Below are 21,524 nucleotides of genomic sequence, written 5' to 3'. Positions count from 1 at the left end.
ACCTTCTCTGTCTGCTTCTTCCCCACATCTCAGGGCTGGTCTATTTGCCGGGTCCAATCTCACTACTACTGGTTTCCCCTGCCTGGACTATCTCCAAGATCCTTCCAGTCTTACTCTTTAGAATGAAGTGCCTGGTTCCTACTTCTACCTATGATCCCTTGCTGTTCAGTCAGTCCCTGTGAGCCTTTCTGAAATCAGTTTTTTGTTTTTTGTTTTTGAGACAGAGTCTCGCTCTGTTGCCCAGCCTGGGGCGTAATGGCAGGATCTCAGCTCACTGCAACCTCCACCTCCCAGGTTCAAGCAATTCTCCTGCCTCAGCCTCCTGAGTAGCTGGGATTACAGGTGCCCACCACCACGCCCAGCTAATTTTTGTAATTTTAGTAGAGTTGGGGTATCACCATGTTGGTCAGGCTGGTCTTGAACTCCTGATCTCAGGTGATTCGCCCACCTCGGCCTCCCAAAGTGCTGGGATCACACTGAAATCAATTTTAACCAAACTCCTAGTCAGGCCTTTCCTGGCCTAACTGATCCTATAACAGTGGAAATTCTAATTTTTACACTGACTGCCAGACCCAGAGAAGAAAAGGAACAATGTCTTTGCCTTTCTTCTCCATGCAACGCCTCATATAATTGCATGTACTCCCTATGGACTTATAACAAATCCTTCAGAAGCATTATGTGGCATTTCTAAGCATCAAAAGTGATTTGTATTGACTTAAGTCATGCTTCATGTATTGACATGAAGTCCATGCTTCAAAAACCAATTATTTATTAATCATTAACTGAGTCCTTACTATAAGCCAGCCCTTAGTCACTTCCAAACAAGAAGACTCCAAAAGTGGTACATATGTAGAGTTGGGTTGTTTACTTGTTTGTTTGCTTCGCCACTCCCTGAATTTCTTTATGATACTTTACGTAGACCTTCTAATGTTCTCTGCTATTCATTTTTAAGTTGGTGGTTCAATTAGTACTACTTCTTTGTGGAAAAAGTCATGATATTATTTAAATTGACATAATCAAGGACATTTTTAGGACAATGACCCCAAACATGGCCCATTTTATTGTTCTTTTCACCTCATTGTTCCTATTTTCTATCTCACATTTATATTTTGTCATCTTGTTTTCTTCTAGAAAATCTAAGTTTAGAGAAAGAAAGTATCTTCTTTTGACTATCATTATGATGTTTGCTTGTTTTTTTTTTTTTTTCTTTTAAGGAGCTAAGCCTCTATAGTTTGGTGAAATCAAAATTTTAAAGTTAGAAAAAAAGAAGAAAAATCAACTTTAAGTGCAATCTTCCAAATATATAGAGAGAGCTTAAACCATCTGATATCACAAGCTCACTGTCTAAATTAACCTGACTTTACTATTCCTGGAAATTCTTGCCTAAGAAGACAAAGTTGTCAGTAATTTTACTGTTTCTTTCAAATATTTCTCCAAAATCCTTTTTTTCCCCCAAATGATAGACTACTAGCCTCCTCAATTAGCCCTTATTAGAGTAAGTACCTCATTCTCAGGGTTCATCAAACAAATATTTACTCAGTATTGTCCTAGAAATTCTTACCGTCTATGTCCACCAATCCTAAATGATTACATCCCAAAGCCTGCCCAACTGCAATTAGATCACCCTCCCCAGCCAATCCCCTCCATGTCAATACACCCACATACCCCCCTGACCCCCAAAACCTCATACGTTTCTCACTTTTGTCCTTCCTGCTCAGAGATGCTACTAAGACTCAGCTTTGCTTGATCGTGGGTTATTTTGGTATTTTTTTCAGGGAATCACCAGTCAACAGCCACCAATATTTAATGGGTACCTAGCACTGACCTACCTTTTGTGGGCACATAATAAATAGTCTAGTGGGTGAGAAGGATATATAAAAATCCATAATTTTAGGCAGAATCAAGTAAATGCTTTCATAAATGCGTGAACAGCCAATCCTGATGGAACTCACAGAAGGATCTGCTAGCACTTTTTAGAGGAAGTGATCATGGAATTTAGGGTGTTGTAAAGCCTAGCTTGCAACCTTCTGGAGGCTTACACCTTGTAGTGACTTTCTTTTAATTCTCAGATAACTTCTGGAGATTCCTGTGGCCACTTTAATTAGAAACAACATGAAACAATTCCAAAATTTGGTCAGTTGCTCTAATCCTTGATACTGTGGTGATGAATTTTGTGGGCCCCCCTCAAAGAAGAAAATAGGATTCAAGCACACTCACACACACGCAGACACACACGCACACACATATATATACGCATACACACATATATACACATACATACACACATATATGTATACATACATATATCTCTCTCAAGGAGGCAGAACCTACCTATCTGCCAGGGCCGTCCTGCTCTTTCTATAGCCTGTGGACCTGCAGACCATCTTCCCAGCCATCTGGTGGAAACTTAGTTCTAAGACAAGGCACGATGTTTCGTAATCAGTCACCCATGCTTCCTGCAACCTCCTCCGACAGTGGAGAAACACACCAAGGCACTTGTTTAAACAAAGCTTACTGAAACAGAACTCCGATGGTCCTCTAATATGTTTTTTCATGGGGTTTGGTTGGGGGATGGTGGAGCTGGTGGTATAACCAATACGTTTCGGTAAACATGAAGCAAATTAAACAAAATGAGGCTTTTGTTCCCATGGTAATTGTATAATTTTCTCTTAAGGAAAGTATGGATTTTGTTTGTGCAGCTGACAATTACTGTTGAAAGTACAGTGTGGCCTGCCATTAGTTTTCTGAAGATGGTCCCAATCCAAGAATGCTTTGAGAATATTCTATTAGCCTAAACAGAAGCTATTCCCATTAGAAATAAGTATTCTGGCCACATCCTAACTACACTTTTAAAATCAAAAAAAGACATTTGTGTGTTTATAGTAACTGTATTTCTACACTGTCCATAAAAAAATATCAACCTGATTTCCATTGAGTTAATAAAGTTTCAGTGTCTTGCAGTGATTCAGCTTAACTTTGTTGAGAAGTAGTCCAAGTATGTGGAGAAACAGCAGGTGCTGGAAACAAAAGCCTCTTTCTACTCTTTGTCAAGACAACAAGGTTCAAAGAGTCTCATACAATGACCAAAAGTTGATCGGGGCCATAGTCATCCTATCAGGAGAGCGTAGGAGCCACCTTCTACCTCATTAGCACTGTTTATCTCATATTGTGTTAGCATTCATTTTCAGTAATATGATATAAGAATGTAATGATGTATAAGTGTTTTTTAATGTTGTGTAAGTGAAAACAGGTGGGTAATTTACCATGGGCTTCATGCAGATTGGAGCTGGCATTTCACAAAGAGAACACTGAGCTATTTTTTTTTTTTTTTTTTAGCCTGGGTCAGATTTCAACAACCATAGTTTTTAAAGTCACTTAGTCATGTCCATATGAGGCATGACACCACAGATCTGTGAACCCAAAGCAAAAATCAAGAGAGTTATTTACCAGGGCTGAATGCCTCAACCAACAAGCATGCTTATATCATTAACCTTCGTTCAGTATGGAAGTGAAGAGGGAGAGAGTGGTTTAAACAAGGCATCACGGGTATTCAAAGAAGCCCATATTTAGAGTACAAGCTGCTGATTGGAGCACTGGCCCTGCCTAGATACCTGGCTGCTGAGCTAATGGGCAATTCTTTATGCAGAAGTCAGGAGTGTTACTTTAGAAGAGTCATGATGAACATCAGGTGGCATTGATTAGTCCCTGCTTTTCCCGGGAAGTTAGAAAGAATTTGTATACCTCTACATCTTTTTATAAAAGACTCAGGTTACATTCCTGTTGCCACCATTGTTATCAAGATATCAATAATCTGAATTAATTTCATCATCATCATCAATACTAGCTGAGCTAATAAATCTAGAGAAGCCAGGTGTCTTCATGCCTTTTTCTAGGACAAGTGTTACTCAGAGTCTCCCATGACTATTTGCTGATGAAAGGTTATAATAGATTTAATAACATCTGAGAAAGTGAAGAGCTAATTTTGTTAGTGAAAGTGAGATGCTTCTTTCTACCCCAAACGTTTGTAGAGACAGCACTTTTTATTTTCCAGATTTTCTATTTTCCCATTTTAATATTGATATAGAAGAAAAATGTTCCCCACCAAGTGCATTTCTGCAGCCTTGTTCTGTGTCTCACGTTGCCTGTCAGCCTGTGATTCTACATTCCACAATGCCCTGCGGGAGAAAGAAATTGTGTCCAGACTCAGCCATGGGAATGGAATTTCCCATACCTTGAGAGTGACCTCCAATTTGACCTTAAAATTAAAAACTTGTTTGTGAACTCCTGAGAGGGAAAAAGAAGTATATAACAGTAGCTGCTGTTTAAAAATATAATTGGCAAGCATAGTATAGAAACAACACATGAGTCAATCATGGGCTCCCTTAGATCCCAACAATTCACAGCCCAGATTTCCTGTGTTTTCCTGCCCATGAATGGGTGAACCACCCGTGTAAACACCCAGGAGGGAAAAGAACTATTCCTTTCTAATCCCCATTTGCACTGGTAACTTTTCCCCAGTGTTTGTTTAAGAACTGGCATCTCTCACTCATTCAGTCACAGTCTGAGAGTTTGTCATCAGGCTCATTAGTGCTTAAGAGCACAGATTGGAGCTTTGGCACTAGAAAAGGCTTGAGTCTCAACTCTATCACTTGCCAGCTGTGTGACCTCAGTTTCCTGATCTGTAAAATGGTGATAAACAGTGGTACAGTAGTCCCCCTTATCAGTAGGGTATATGTCCCAAGATCCCCAGTGGATACCTGAAACCACACATAGTACCAAGCCCTATCCTATGCACACATACCTAAGATAAAGTTTAATTTATAAATTAGGCAAAGTAAAAGATTGACAATGTTCACTAATAATAAAGTAGAACAATTATAACAATATACTGTAATAAAAGTTATATGAATGTGGTCTCTGTCTCTCTCAAAATACTGTAATATTTTCAGACCGTGGTTGATGTTAGGTAACTGAAACCATGGAAAGTGAAACTGCAGAAAAAGGGGAACTACCGTATATAACTAAGACAATTATTTTGAGAAGAAAAGATTATATACTGGTACATCATTTCACTAATAGTCTATGTCATGAATTTTTCTTCTTACGAAAATTGCTGAATGACTACTATTCCTTATGATCAAGAGAGCTTTTAGATGCTGTATCCATTTCTGCCCTATGAGAAAATGAACAAAAAGGTATGTTACTAATGTAATCAACAATACACCACATTTCACAGTTTATGGGTGTATTCACATCACATTATTTAATCCTTGCAATAATCCTGTTATTAATCTTTGGATGGCTATTATTGCCTGTATTGTCCAGATGACACATTACTACCTCTATTTATGTATTGAGAGGTAAAGTCCAAACACTGTAAGTGACTTATTCAAGTTCAGATAATGTCTGTACAACTAGACTATGGATTTGAGAACAGCCCTGCCTTAGGAAGTCCTTTGCCATTTCAGTTATAGCAGGTGGACAAAATAAAAGTCTTTACTGTGAATTCTATTTTTTATTTTTATTATTTATTTATTATGACTACTATTTTGAGATGGAGTCTCGCTCTGTTGTGCAGGCTGGAGTGCAGTGGTGGGATCTTGGCTCACTGCACCCTCCACCTCCTGGGTTCATGCAATTCTCCTACCTCAGCCTCCTGAGGAGATGGGACTACAGACACACGTCACCACGTCTGGCTATTTTTTTTTTGAGACGGAGTCTCGCTCTGTTACCCAGGCTAGAGTGCAGTGGCGTGATCTTGGCTCACTGCAAGCTCTGCCTCCCGGGTTCACGCCATTCTCCTGCCTCAGCCCTCCTAGTAGCTGGGACTACAGGCGCCCGCTACCATGCCCAGCTAATTTTTTTTGTATTTTTAGTAGAGATGGGGTTTCACCGTGTTAGCCAGGATGGTCTCAATCTCCTGACCTCGTGATCCACCCACCACAGCCTCCCAAAGTGCTGGGATTACACGCGTGAGCCACCGCGCCCGGCCACGTCTGCCTAATTTTTATTTTGTATTTTTGGTAGAGACAGGGTTTCGTCATGTTGGCCAGGCTGGTCTGGAACTCCTGGCATCAACTGATTCGCCCAGCTCGTCCTGGATTTGCCTCCAGGATGCTGCAATAGATAAGGAACACAGGGGTATGTGATTGCTTGATTTGTTTCTTGCTATACTGAAATTTCCATCTTATTGAAAGTAAAGAAATATTAATACAGTCTAGCCCGGAGAGAGTAGATTTTCCTAATTTTCCAGACTCTAAAACAACAGTTTCTTTAATCCCAGCTAGCCAGCCAGCCACAGCTGATGGGCCAGGTCGGTTACCAACACAGGTGCAGCCAATCCATTGCATGGGCAATCACAGTGACTTTTTCAAGAACTTAAACTAGTAACACAGGCATTAAGGAAGTTGGGTGCTGAGTCAGGCCACCATGAGAGTAATAAATAAAATCCAAGGACTCCTGTTGATGAGATCCAAAAGTATGTCCTTCTTCTTATTTGTCCTTATGTCCTCCCTTTTACTTAAATTAGCTGATTTGCAACAAAACCATCTTTGAATCAGAGCTCATCCACTGAAGGAATCAGTTGGGAGGGAATATTGTGGGCTTGTGGAATCAGTTGAGGGTTCATTAAAGAGGGAGGCAAAGCCAGCATGGGTTACAGGAGTGAGCCACTGCACCCAGTCTTTGCTGGAATTCTAAACTAATTATCTACCACTGATAACCAAATCAAAGACCTGGGTCATGAACCGTCTATCATGCTAGTGAGTAGTAAACATTTCCATGTCAGCTAAGGAAGCATTATTATTCAGTGTCAGCGTTTTTTGTTTGCTTCTTTGATGTTCTTGTATGTTGCAATATTTTGAGATGGTTTGCTAAAAGTTGGATTTATTTGTGGTTATTTTTGTTTGCTTTCTTCTTTTGCCTAAATGAAGAACTGCTGGTGGGCTCAGCTCTTCACTAGTTGACATAGTCCTGCATAGCAAAAGGCCAGGTTGTCTTGGGTTGTCTAAGTTATGAAAAAAAAAAATTTGCTTTTGGCATACAAAGTGATAAACATTAGAGTTTTCAAAAGGTTGAAAGAGTTGTTTTTACGTGTATTTCATGCTGCTTAATAACTGCTTTAACCTGCTGATATAGAACTGAATTATCCTAATGTCCTATTTGGTTGAGGACTAGCTATGTGTCCAGAACTCTGCAAGAAACCATGAAGCATATTTTCTTCTTTAAATAACACAACATGGTTTCTGCCACAAGGTGCTGAAAATCTAGCAGACATTAAATTCTTCTTGAAGTCTTCCAGACACTTTCAAGAACAATACAAGACAAAATATAATTAAATGTGATACTGTGTTTTATAACTGGCAAACACCACAGGAGTTAGAGAAGCCAACGGTGGACTGCAGCAGCCAGGGAGGGAGACAGGAAACCTGTCCTGCTTTCACCTGCTCTATTCATCTCCTAGTCCAGAAAGGGTACTCCAAGTACTAAAGACCACTATATTTTGCTATAATACATCTAGTCATATATATCACATTTTATAAAAGTGGGATTGTGATGTATATACTATTTTAACCTTTTTTCACTTAATTTTACTTGAACATATACTGAATTGTTATATAGTATTTCATACTTCTTAGTTTCCCCCTTGTTGGACACTTAGGCTATTTCCAGTTTTTACCAATAAAGGAAACCTAAAATAAGCATTCTTGTAACACTATAGAAGTATTTGTATATACCTCTGATTATTTTTTCCATAAAATAACGTAATAGAGGAAAATACATTTTTCATCAGACCAAAGGTAAGCTTTAAGGCAGTTCTAAATATTAAGCAAAGGAAGAAAGCATAATAAAAATTATCAATAAGTTTGGACTTATAAAAATGAGACTCTTTGTTTTGCCTATAATAAGTTTTGCCTATAATAAGTTTGCCTATAATAAGTTTTGCCTATAATAAGTTTGGGCTTATAAAAATGAGACTCTTTGTTTTGCCTATACTTGAGGACATGCCCTGCTATCTAGCTACAAATCTGATAACTGGGTAGAGTAATTGGCCACTGTTATATTTGTTGTGCAGAAGCAAGGAGTCGGGGGATTTATGCTAGTCTTCACAGTCTAAAGGTACCATCAGATATGGAAGGCAAGTATATAAATGTGTCCATTTGAAACTAGAAGATCCGTGAGGCCTTATTCTCAGAGGTCTCCTTGGCTTTGGGATCTTTCCTCATGTAACTAACATGCTCAGCTCCAACTCACATGCAGAATCAGTCTTCAAGAGATTGAGACAGAATGAAGAGATGGTCCAATATGCCTTTAAAAATCCCCCAATCTTTTCATTTTATTTAGGTAAGAAATTTTTAAAGGATGAATGCCATTTAAGCTTATTAAGAAGCTTATTTGTTCTAACATAACACACAAAAACACATTGGTGAATTATCAAGCTGACAATGCACTTAGTAATGAGTAAGGATTAATGTCTTTGCAGAAATGTGATTCATGAATAAAAACTGATGCAAAATTAAACTCTAGACATACACAGTCATTTGTAATCTTTAAAAAGACTGTGCTGAGTTGTGAATTATTTTTGCATAGGACTGAGGTAAGAGTTATGAAAATATGAGGTGAGAAGAGGTGTTAGGGGGTGATCTTTTTCACCTATAGGGCCATACTTAAAGCCTCACAACCAGTTGGGTTGCCACAGCTTGCTGCTGTCTGCCCTGCCTCTAGCTTAAAGGCTAGACCAACACAACTACCTAGAGGTCAGCAGCAAACGTCTGTATTGTTTGTGCCTAGACCTTGCCTCTTCATTCCCAGTCCATTTTCCCAGCACTATTTCCACCAAATTTAAAACTCCTAGTAATTGCTCCCCCAAAAAGTTGTTGAAGCTCTAGCCCCCAGAACCTGTGAATGTGACCTTATTTGGAAATAGGGTCTTTGAAGATGATCAAGTGACAATGAGGTTGTTAAGGTGGGCCCTAATATCCAGTAGACTGTGTCCTTATAAAAAGGGGCAGTTTGAACACAGACACACACACACACACACACACACACACACACACAGAGAATGCCATGTGAACACGAAGGTAGAGATTGAAGTGATCCCATGAGCCAAGAAACACCAAAGATTGCCAGCAACCCACAAGCAGCTAGAAGAGGCATAGAATAGATTCTTCTTCGCTGCCCTTAGAAGAAACCAACCTGGTCAACACCTTGATTTTGGAGATCTACTAGCCTCCAAAACTATGAGATATTAAGTTTCCATTGTTTAAGCCACTTGCTTTGCTGTGCCTTATTACGCCAGCGCTAGCAAACTAATACAGTATGCTTAGCGACCCTGAACCTGACTTTGTCATATGTACTCAATCTCTCCAGGGTTTAACCCCTACTTCTCCTAAAGGACTCTGATTTTCAATCTACCACCATTCTATCCTAGTCCTGGCTCCCAGGAACCCATTCTTGGCCTGGCCACGAGGGCCTTATACTCTTGCCCAGCCATGTCTTGCCTTGTTATACAGGAGAAATTTAACATTGACACTGTAACATACACAGCCTATACTCAAAGTTTCCTCATTGATCCCAAAATATCCTTTATAGCTGACATTCTGTTTTTTGGATTCAAGATCTAATCAGAGATCACGTATTACATTTGGTCAGTATGTGCTTTAGTCTATTCTTCTTCATCTTTTATGATAATGACATTTTTGAAGATCTCAGGAAAGTTATGTAGAATGTCTTGTAATCTAGATTTGCTCCATTGTTTTCTCATGATTAGACTCAGATTTAATGTCTTTGACAAAATTATTACATAGATGATGCTCTATATTAGAGGACTCATAATAACAGTTTGTTTAATAATTGGTCATGCTAAGTTTTCATCATGTTGTTAAAGTGATGCCCACCAGACTTTTCAATTGTAAAGGTACGTTTTTTCCTTTCTGATTAATAAATAATTCATTGGGTGGTACTTTGAGATTTTGAGAATTTTTCTTAATCAGATTTTACATATTTTTTAAACTCTTCATTTTAAAATAATTATAGATACACAAAAGGTTACAAAAGATATATACAGCAAGGTCCTGTGCACCCTTGACCTTGCCTTCCCCGAAGTTAACACCTTGCATAGTGATAGTCCACTACCAAAACCAGGAACTTTTTTTTTGTTATACTTTAAGTTCTAGGGTACATGTGCACAACGTGCAGTGTGCTGCACCCATTAACTTGTCATTTATATTAGATATATCTCCTAATGCTATCCCTCCTCCCTCCCCCCACCCCACAGCAGGCCCCAGTGTGTGATGTTCCCCACCCTGTGTCCAAGTGTTCTCATTGTTCAATTCCCACCTATGAGTGAGAACATGCGGTGTTTGGTTTTCTGTCCTTGCGATAGTTTGCTGAGAATGATGGTTTCCAGCTTCATCCATGTCCCTACAAAGGACACGAACTCATCATTTTTTATGGCTGCATAGTATTCCATGGTGTATATGTGCCACATTTTCTTAATCCAGTCTATCATTGTTGGACATTTGGGTTGGTTCCAAGTCTTTGCTATTGTGAATAGTGCCACAATAAACATACGTGTGCATGTGTCTTTAAAGCAGTATAATTTATAATCCTTTGGGTATATGCCCAGTAATGGGATGGCTGGGTCAAATGGGTATTTCTAGTTATAGATCCTTGAGGAATTGCCACACTCTCTTCCACAATGGTTGAACTAGTTTACAGTCCCACCAACAGTGTAAAGGCGTTCCTGTTTCTCCACATCCTCTCCAGCACCTGTTGTTTCCTGAGTTTTTAATGATCACCATTCTAACTGGTGTGAGATGGTATCTCATTGTGGTTTTGATTTGCATTTCTCTGATGGCCAGTGATGATGAGCATTTTTTCATGTGTCTGTTGGCTGCATAAATGTCTTCTTTTGAGAAGTGTCTGTTTATATCTTTTGCCCACTTTTTGATGGGGTTGTTTGATTTTTTCTTGTAAATTTGTTTAAGTTCTTTGTAGATTCTGGATATTAGCCTTTGTCAGATGGGTAGATTGCAAAAATTTTCTCCCATTCTGTAGGTTGCCTGTTCACTCTGATGGTCGTTTGTTTTGCTGTGCAGAAGCTCCTTAGTTTAATTAGATCCCATTTGTCAATTTTGGCTTTTGTTGCCATTGCTTTTGGTGTTTTAGACATGACTTGCCCGTGCCTATGGCCTGAATGGTATTGCCTAGGTTTTCTTCTAGGGTTTTTTATGGTTTTAGGCCTAACATTTAAGTGTTTAATCCATCTTGAATTAATTTTTGTATAAGATGTAAAGAAGGGATCCAGTTTCAGCTTTCTACATATGGCTAGCCAGTTTTCCTAGCACCATTTATTAAATAGGGAATCCTTTCCCCATTTCTTGTTTTTGTCAGGTTTGTCAAAGATCAGATGGTTGTTGATGTGTGGTATCATTTCCGAGGGCTCTATTCTGTTCCACTGGTCTATATCACTGTTTTGTTACCAGTACCATGCTGTTTTGGTTACTGTAGCCTTGTAGTATAGCTTGAAGTCAGGTAGCATGATGCCTCCAGCTTTGTTCTTTTGGCTTAGGATTGTCTTGGCAATGTGGGCTCTTTTGTGTTTCCATATGAACTTTAGTTTTCTCCAATTCTGTGAAGAAAGTCATTGGTAGCTTGATGGAGATGGCATTGAATCTATAAATTACCTTAGGCAGTATGGCCATTTTCACAATATCGATTCTTCCCATCCGTAAGCATGGAATGATCTTCCATTTGTTTGTGTCCTCTTTTATTTTGTTGAGCAGTGGTTTGTAGTTCTCCTTGAAGAGGTCCTTCACATCCCTCGTAAGTTGGATTCCTAGGTATTTTATTCTCTTTGAAGCAATTGTGAATGGGAGTTCACTCATGATTTGGCTCTCTGTTTGTCTGTTATTGGTGTATAGGAATGTTTGTGATTTTTGCACATTGATTTTGTATCCTGAGACTTTGCTGAAGTTGCTTATCAGCTTAAGGAGATTTCGGGCTGAGACAATGGGGTTTTCTAAATATACAATCATGTCATCTGCAAACAGGGACAATTTCTCTTCCTCTTTTTCTGGTTGAATACCCTTTATTTCTTTCTCTTGCCTGATTGCCCTGGCCAGAACTTCCAACACTATGTTGAATAGGAGTGGTGAAAGCGGGCATCCCTGTCTTGTGCCAGTTTTCAAAGAGAATGCTTCCAGTTTTTGCTCATTCAGTATGATATTGGCTGTGGGTTTGTCATAAATAGCTCTTATTATTTTGAGATACCTCCCATCAATACCTAGTTTATTGAGAGTTTTTAGCATGAAGGGCTATTGAATTTTGTCGAAGGTCTTTTCTGCATCTATTGAGATAATCATGTGGTTTTTGTCTTTGGTTCTGTTTATATGATGGATTACATCTATTGATTTGTGTATGTTGAACCAGCCTTGCATCCCAGGGATGAAGCCAACTTGATCGTGGTGTATAAGCTTTTTGATGTGCTGCTGGATTCGGTTTGCCAGTATATTATTGAGGATTTTCGCATCGATGTTCATCAGGGATATTGATCTAAAATTCTCTTTTTTTGTTGTGTCTCTGCCAGGCTTTGGTATCAGGATGATGTTGGCCTCATAAAATGAATTAGGGAGGATTCCCTCTTTTTCTATTGATTGGAATAGTTTCAGAAGGAATGGTACCAGGTCCTCTTTGTACCTCTGGTAGAATTCGGCTGTGAATCCGTCTGTCCTGGACTTTTTGTGGTTGGTAGGCTATTAATTATTGCCTCAATTTCAGAAACTATTATTGCAAAACCAGGAACTTTACATTGGTACCATCCACACACTTTATTCAGATTTCGTTAGTTTTATAAGCACTCATTTGTATGTATGTTTCTGTGTTGTTCTGTGCAATTTTATCAAGTGTGTAGCTTCATGTATCTTTCACCACAATCAAAATCTAAAACTGTTTTATTACCAGAGGACTCCCTCGTGCTACCCCTTTGTAACCACAGCCACCACCATCACCACCCATCCCTAAACCATGGTGACCAAAATGTTCCCCATCTCTGTAATTTTGTCATTTCAGGAATGTTATATAAATGGAATTATACAGTATGTAAACCTCTGGGATTAGTTTTTTCACTCAGCATAATTCTCTTGAGATCCATCCAAGTTGTTGTGCCCATTAATAGTTTACCACTTTTTTGTTGCTGAGTGGTATTCTACGGAAAAAATGTACCATCACAAAATGATTTCTCACATGCAGGGATAATCCCTGCTGGAGTCAGTTGTTACTTTGGGGGTTGCAAAATTAAGGTTTATTTAATACAAGTATTACCTCACTATAAACATTTCCATATTAAAAATGTGAGCCTCAAGAATGTGAAGCCATAAAAGAATGAATTGAAGATTCAATCCCAGAGTATCCAACTACAGATCTTGTATTTTGCCTAGTCTGCCATATTTACTTGTGCCAGTTTTCTCAGTTTTCACTTACTAAGCACCTATTACGTACCTCTCCATTCTAGATACAAGAGGTAGAAAAGTGGAAAAACATCAACTGTCCTGATAACCAAAGTTGACAACTATTCAAATATAGCAGCTGTGTGAACAAAATTTTCTAAATGTGGCGAAAAGTAGAAAGTCACAAATCTAAGAAGCTCAATGAAACCATTGAAAGGTAGAGAAAACATAAGAAAAATTATACCCACTTAGGCGTAATCCAATTGCTGAAAGCCAATGGTAAAAAAAAAATTCTTAAATGTAGGCAAAGAAAGATACAGAGTAGAATGAAAGAATGATAGTAGATTTTTCTTAGAAACCATTCAAGTTAGGAAAAGAGCAGTAACATCTTGACAGAACTGAAAGAAGAATAAAATACTGTAAGCTCAGACTTCTATTCTCCCCCAAAAAATCTTACAAAAATGAAAAGGAGAAACTTCTGTTTCAGATCAATGTGGAGTAATGAGAATCAGATTTACCATCCTACCTAAAGCACCTACACATAAATTTTAGAACTACAGATATTACAAGACATAAAGAGGAACAAAACATAATAATAAAGGTGTCAATTCATGAAGTAGAAATAGCAAAATTAAATGTTCATTTATTTAGTAACACAGCTTCAAAATACATGAAACAAAAATTGATGAACTGAAAAGAGAAATAGAGAAGTCCATAATTTATTGTTGAAGAATAGTCTTCTTGCAGTAATTGGTAGAATAACTACGCAGAAATCAGTAAGAATATAGAAGAACTAAAAACACTATCAAATAACTTGACCTGATGTATATTTAGAGAACATTTCTCCACTAATAACAGCAGAATATAAACCTTTCTTTTCATAATATGGTTTGTTATGTGCACTTGAAAAGAAAGGTTTATATTCTGCTGTTATTAGTGGAGAAATGTTCTCTAAATATACATCAATATCTCAATTAATTTTAAAAACATTGGAAACGTACAAAATGTGTTCTCTGAACACAGCAAATTCAGTTAGATATCAATTAAATAAATATATCTGAACATTTTCCAAACATTTTTAAACTAAATAAAACATTTGTAAATAACTCATTGGTCAAAGAAGAAATTTTAAAAAAGAGAAATATTTTGACCTGAACAAAAATTAAAACTTGGCATTAAATTTATAGAATATGGCTATGACTATCCTTGGGCAGAATTTATAGCAATAAATTGTCAGAAAAGGAGAAACACCTTAAATAAAAAATCTGAGTTTTACCCATAAAAAGTGAGAAAAAGAAGTACAAATTAATCATCTCTGTAGTATAATGAAGGTAATAAAAAGGAAGAGAGCAGAAATCGATGAAATAGAAAACAGAACAATAGAGAAAATCAATAAAACCAAAAGCTGTTTATTTTAGGAGATAATGAAGTTGACACACCTCTAGATTGATAAGAAAAAGACAGATAAAAATGATCAATATCAGAAATCACTGTATAATTAGGGATTTGAAAGCATTCTCAGGGAACATTATGGACAACATTATGCCAATACATTCAACAATGATATGAAACTCCTTGAAGACCCAAAAATATATAAAGCACACTTATAACTCAATACTAATAAGAAAACAACCTAAAAGAAAAAAAAATTGGCAAAAGATATGATTAGCACTTTGATAAAAAAGATATATCCTGGTAAACAAGCACATGAAAAAATGTTTAACATAATTAGTCAAGTCAGTGAAATGCAAATTTGAACCACAAAGAGATATTAGCACACACTCCTACTAAGATACTGAAAATTGAAAAGTTCCACAACATCAAGTACTGATTGGGGTTTGGAGAAACTGGAGCTCTCATACAATGCTTATGGGCGTGCAAAATGGCATACAGACTGTCCCTGACTTATAATGGTTCTTCTTAGGATTTTTCAACTTTACAATGGTGTAAAAGCAATATGCATTTAGCAGAAATCGTACTTTGAAGTTTGAATTTTGATCTTTTCTCAGGCTAGCAATGTTTGGTGTGATACTCCCTAGTAATTCTGGGCAGCAGCAGTGAGCCACAGCTCCCAGTCAGCCACATGATCACAGGGTAAACAACTGATACTCTGCATTTTTTTACATATTTTCAACTTAAGATGGGTTTACTGGGGTGTAACCCCATCATATGTTGAAGATCTCTGGTATTTACTTACTTGAGAGAGAAAATATGTCCAGACATGTATACGAAGTTCATAACAACTTCATCTATAATAACAAAAAACTGGAAGCAACTCAAATGTCCATTAACCGGGCAATCAATAAACTAACTGTGTTATACTCATATAAAGGAGTATTACTTATCCATAAAATACAGTGAATTTAATTGTGGTAATGTTTGCACACCACCACCACATATTTGCATATATGTCAAAACTCATCAAATATTACACTCCAAATTGATGATTTTTTTGTATGTTATTTATACCTCGATATAGCTAATATTATAGCTAATATATATAGGTATAGATATATAAAAAATATTAATACATAAGCATATGTAAATACAAGTATTTTGGAACTGAAGAATGAATTCAAAGCTAAAAGTGTAGATTTGTGAGTCCAAAGCAAGGACAAAATTTAAGCCATAAGTTTTGCAGGAATCATGAAAAGAAAGCTTGGTTTATAATATTATCACCTTTTACAGATAAGTAAACAGGCTCACTTTTTTTTTTTTTTTTTTTTTTTTTAGCCAAGGTCTCACTCTGTCACCCAGGATGGAGTGCAGTGGCGCAGTCTCAGCTCACTGCAACCTCCACTTCCCAAGTTGAAGTAATTCTCCTACCTCAACCCCCTGAGTAGCTGGGACTACAGGCATGTGCCACCATGCCTGGCTAATTTTTGTATTTTTTGGTAGAAATGGGGTTTCACCATGTTGGCCGGGCTTGGCCTTGAACTCCTGACCTCATGTGATCTGCCCACCTTGGCCTCCCAAAATGCTGGGATTACAGGCATGAGCCACTATGCCCAGCCAGGCTCACATTTATTATGTGATTTGTCTGCTGTTATACAGCTATTTTTAAAAGCCACAACAAGGATTCCATTATTCTAATGATATATGTATACGTATGTATAATCTATACATACAATGGAATTGTAAAGGATTTGCCAAGTTCCATCTATTAAAAAGTTAGATCAGCAGTTATTTACCTTTTGTAACCCACTCAACTCTTTTCAAAAAGCATAGGCAGGAAGTAGTGACCAAAGACCATTTCTGTCTCTCAATATTCATTGTCAATGAATATCCTTCTTACCCAGGTAGAAATATACAAGCATAGAAACAATACCCATACACTCCTCAAAGGGCCAAGTAATTAGATAGATGAGTACTGATTGGTGGATGGGGACAAGGGAGATCAGGGTATAAATGAGAGAATAATGAAAGAGGCACATGAAAGATGGAGGATGGGCATTGTGACCAAGAAAACCTAGAATCTCCATGATTCTTAATCGTCCTTTATTTTGTCATTTGATAGTTAAATTTGCAGTCTCAAAGTCTTTTTAATGATGAACTTTGGGGGATACATTTGCATGTACAGACATTAATAAATTCCTTATTCTAATTAACTCAAAAATTAACACAGATTAAAAAATAAACATTAACTTTCTATGACCAAAACAATTATCAGAGATCAGGAAAATAAACTACATAAAAGCATTAGCTTAGCAGACAAAAGTGTGTCTGCTGTTACAGATTTGCAAACAGCATTCAGCATGGATTAAAATGCAGGCAAAATGAACACACACGAAGAATGTGATAAATTTTTATGCAAGTATAATTTTATTCCAGATAGGCCACAATTCTTTTTAAAAATGAAATGACTTTAAAAATCTAGCAAAGGAGCTGGTAATGAGTACACAGCTCCTCATATTTCTTTTGAGAAATTAAATTACACCATTTTTCATTTTGATGGGCCAAAAAAAAAAAAAAAGTCAAATGCCCTGAAAACAATAGCATTTTTGGTTTTTGAAACAGTAAGCAAAGTCCTTCTCATTTTCCACAAAGATTCACTCGCTGAGTGTGGCTCTGTCATCATGGAATATACGTGTGTTTTTATGGCTGTTATAAACCCATGAATTCTAGGGCTTATGACAGAGAGACTAAACTGCCTTTAACGATGGTGGCATGAACAGTAACTCGAGATAGTATATGCTATACTGCACAAAATAGATCATAGTATCATCAAATTGGATATTAGAACGGAAACCTCTGTATCTGTAAATATTAATGAAAACAGTAAGCTTCAGAACAACCATAGTGGTCGCTGAGAAAAAAATCAACCTAGAAACAATCTTATGATTTGAAGAACAGATCATCACAATGCAACTGAACCGCTTCAAATCCCCATGGTATTTGAGGTGGGGATCGGGCAGGGGGAGAAAAGAGAGCCTGGGGTAAGAAATGTTGTGTTCACATAACTGGCTTTATAGACGTTCAGCAGTAGCACCTTGCCGTTCCTGTGGCTCCAGCCTGTTATATATTGTCCTACAGAAGGAATTCTGGCAGTCAGCTTATGTGGGTTGTAAAGAAACATTTATGAAATCCTAATTAAGCATACAGTGATTCTTCTAGGGAAAATTTTTTGTTAAGTTATAACCTGGAGGGATGCGGGGTATGGGAAAAGGAGGGACAAAATGGAGGATTGGGGGAGAGATGGCAGGGGAAAAATTTCAAGATTTCCTACTTCATGCTGCGGCTGTCTTGCTCCATTACTTCCTATGATGAGCAAGAGTGTTTTAGGGGCTGTTTTTTCTGCAGCAGGTCAATGTTCTCTGTAAAGAGAAGCAACAGGAAGAGGGCAATGGTTTTGTGCTGTGAAGGAAAAATACAGAAACCCGTTAAAGGGAAAGACACTGAGAATAATATTCCTTAGGATCTCTTCCCTCCTGTAGCTTTTTTGTACTTGCCAAACATTATTTCAAGGACAAATAGTTGTCCTTTCATGGCATGCAACTAAAGGAGCTTGGTATTTGGAGTGGATAGATGGAGGGAGAGATTTAATTTATTTTACTTTTGTAGATATAAAAAGTGTACTTCGCAATTACACATTGTTTATCATTTTTATATGGGACACCAACCTTTCGTAATGTTTTTACTCACAAGGGCTAAGAGACAAGGCTACTGAAGAACATAAAGTGAGTAGTTACCGGAATAGGCATATGAGAAAGCAAAATAGAAGTTCAATTTCAGACAAGATTCAATACCAATGAAATAAACTCAGGTAATAAACAGAAGGAAGGAGGAAACAATAACATTAAAAAGAGGAAAGAGTTGATTTAAGTATTGCTCTAAGGGGACTCCACCAAGGCAGATTCTTGAAGAACTAAATGTTACTAAGAGGCTTCAACTTGGGAGAAATCAGTTAAGATAGCAATAACGTTTGTCTTCATCTTGCAGTTTTCCTCTAAGGATCTCCAAGCACCTCACATATATACTGGAAGCTAAGAAGTTCCTGACAATGGTAGCTGCTAAACATTTGAACCAGTTGACGAGGGAGCTTGAAGCCATATATAGAGTAGCTCCTTATTTATCCAGAATTGTTATAGGCCATTGGTTTCCAAGCTTTAGCTTGCATCAGAATCACCTGGAGGACTTGCTGAAACATGGATTTCTGGGTCCACTCCCAGAGTTTCTGATTCAGTTGGTCTGGACAGTGGGATGGCCTGGAGAGTTTGCGTTTTTGACAAGTTTGGAGTGAGGCTGATGGTGTGGATCCAGGGAACACACATTGAGAAGCGCTGGTTTAGGCACAGCTCTGTCTAATAATGACAATAACCACCACCTGTTGAGCTCTAATGACGCACAGGCCATGTGTACTCTGTTAGGTGGATACCACTTTCACCCGCATTGTACTGAGAGAGGAAAAAGGAAGAAACTGGTCAGGCAGGAAGTTAGGGTAGATCCTTGGTTGAATTCTTTCAAACAAAAGAACTGCAGGCACAGATAAGGGAACTTGCATGAGGGGCTTGCCTAAGACATGCCCACAGCTGCACAGATAAGAAAGACTACACAGATTTCTTGCCCAGACACGCCCATAATGGAAAATTCCATCCCCTGACACATGCACATTGAGGCAAACAAAGCAATATGGAGTAACTCAAGCTAAGGGCCCACATGCACACTAAGAGAATGGGGTGGAGCTACCAGAAATTCGTGACTTACGCAAATCGTATGCCCAGCCCTCATTGGTTTTTTATAAAAGCCTTTGCATTCAACTGTAAAAAGAGCAACCCTCTTCCAGGGCTCCTCTCTGCAGCAGAGAACTTTTTTCTTTCACTTTTGCTCCAACCTCACACATGGTGTCTGCTCTCCTTAACTTTCTTGGTCCTGAGACAAAGGATGCTGGGTACTAACTCAGGCAACAAGAGACTGCTATATTGTGGTGTATTGGCAAGACTGTAACAGTACCAAGGGTGAATGTAAAGATGAGAGACAATAAACCATCACTCAAATCACTCAGCAAGTAGGGGCAGCACAGGTGTCTAGATATGAGTTGGCCTGAATTCGAGTCCTTCACTCTGAACTACTACATTGTGCTGAGTAGTGATGGGGATATGAATAGTCTCTAGAAAACTGACTGTAAATTTCAGGCTATATACCACACAAGATGCAGGGGAAAAGTCCACACACAAAATATAAAGAAAGTAAATGTTGTTTTTAAGGTGTCATAATTTTTCAAACTCACTTTGATATGCAAGATCCCATCTTTACTATAGGAATTAGTTATGAAGTGTACTGCTGTTACCCAAATATCAGCTGTCCCTTTGTTCTTGTTTCCAAGCTTCTCCCCACTCTTGGCACCACCAAAAATGAAAATCCACTGATACAAAATCATGTTAGAGTGATGTAGATTATTCAGAGAGTGGAGGGAAAAGCTCTCCATGTCCCTGACCATATTCCATTGAGTCTTCAGCCCTATTGCTCCTGTCCCCTGGATTCTTTCTTTCTCCTTCCCATATGCGGAGTCCTTTTGCCTCCTTTTAATACACAGAGTCTCTTTCCTTCCTGAAAACTGGGCACCACTCAGGTACCCCCAGATCCTGGAGGCTGCTTTTATTCCATATTAGGCTCTTCCAAAATGCTCTCCCTACAAAGAAATTTTCATATCAGCTTCTTGACATAAAATGTTCTCCATGTAATTACACAGAAAACCTTTAAGAAAGTTTCCAGTAATTTCAAGTGGAGAGTTTAAACACCAGAGATCTGTACTATCTACATGTAGCTATTGAGTACTTGGAAAGCATTCAAATGGCACTGTGCTGGATTTTTAAAACACACACTGCATTTCAAAGATTTCATATAAAAAAAAGAATATAAAATATCTCATTAACAAGTGTTTACATTGATGACATATTGAAAGGATAACATTTTAGATATCCTGAATTAAATAGGATATATTATTGAAATACATTTTACCTTTTTATGTTTGTTATTGTGACCAGTAGTACATTTTAAATTGCATATGGCCACATGCGGTGGCTCATGCCTGTAATCCCAGCATTTTGGGAGGCCGACGCAGGTGGATCACAAGGTCAGGAGTTCAAGGCAAGCCTGGCAAGATGGTGAAACTCGCCTCTACTAAAAATACAAAAATTAGCCGTTGTGGTGGGCACCTGTAATCCCAGCTACTCGGGAGGCTGAGGCAGGGAATTTCTTGAACCTGGGAGGCAGAGGTTGCAATGAGCCTAGATGGCACCACTGCACTCCGGCGTGGGCGACAGAACGAGACTCTGTCTCAAAAAAAAAAAAAAAACAAATTGTATATGTGGCTAGCATTATATTTCTATCAGACAGCACTGTTGTAGATTCTAAAGAAAATGAAACAAACTGACATCTGGAGAATATGTAAGGCTGATTTTTTCTGAAAGAAAGTGGATTGAAAAGTCATTCTTTACCTGCAGAATAACCAGAGAAGATCTATTATCTACTTATTTTCACACAGCAAATGTCATGACTCTGGTCTTTAAGAGCTTCAGCTGTTGCTGACCTGAGCACTTGACACTGGAGTCAGCAGACAAGACTGTAACCTGAGGA

The sequence above is a fragment of the Symphalangus syndactylus genome, chromosome 1 (assembly GCF_028878055.3).
Source record: "Symphalangus syndactylus isolate Jambi chromosome 1, NHGRI_mSymSyn1-v2.1_pri, whole genome shotgun sequence".
Classification (NCBI taxonomy): domain Eukaryota; kingdom Metazoa; phylum Chordata; class Mammalia; order Primates; family Hylobatidae; genus Symphalangus; species Symphalangus syndactylus.
Note: the sequence above shows the minus strand (reverse complement) of the source record.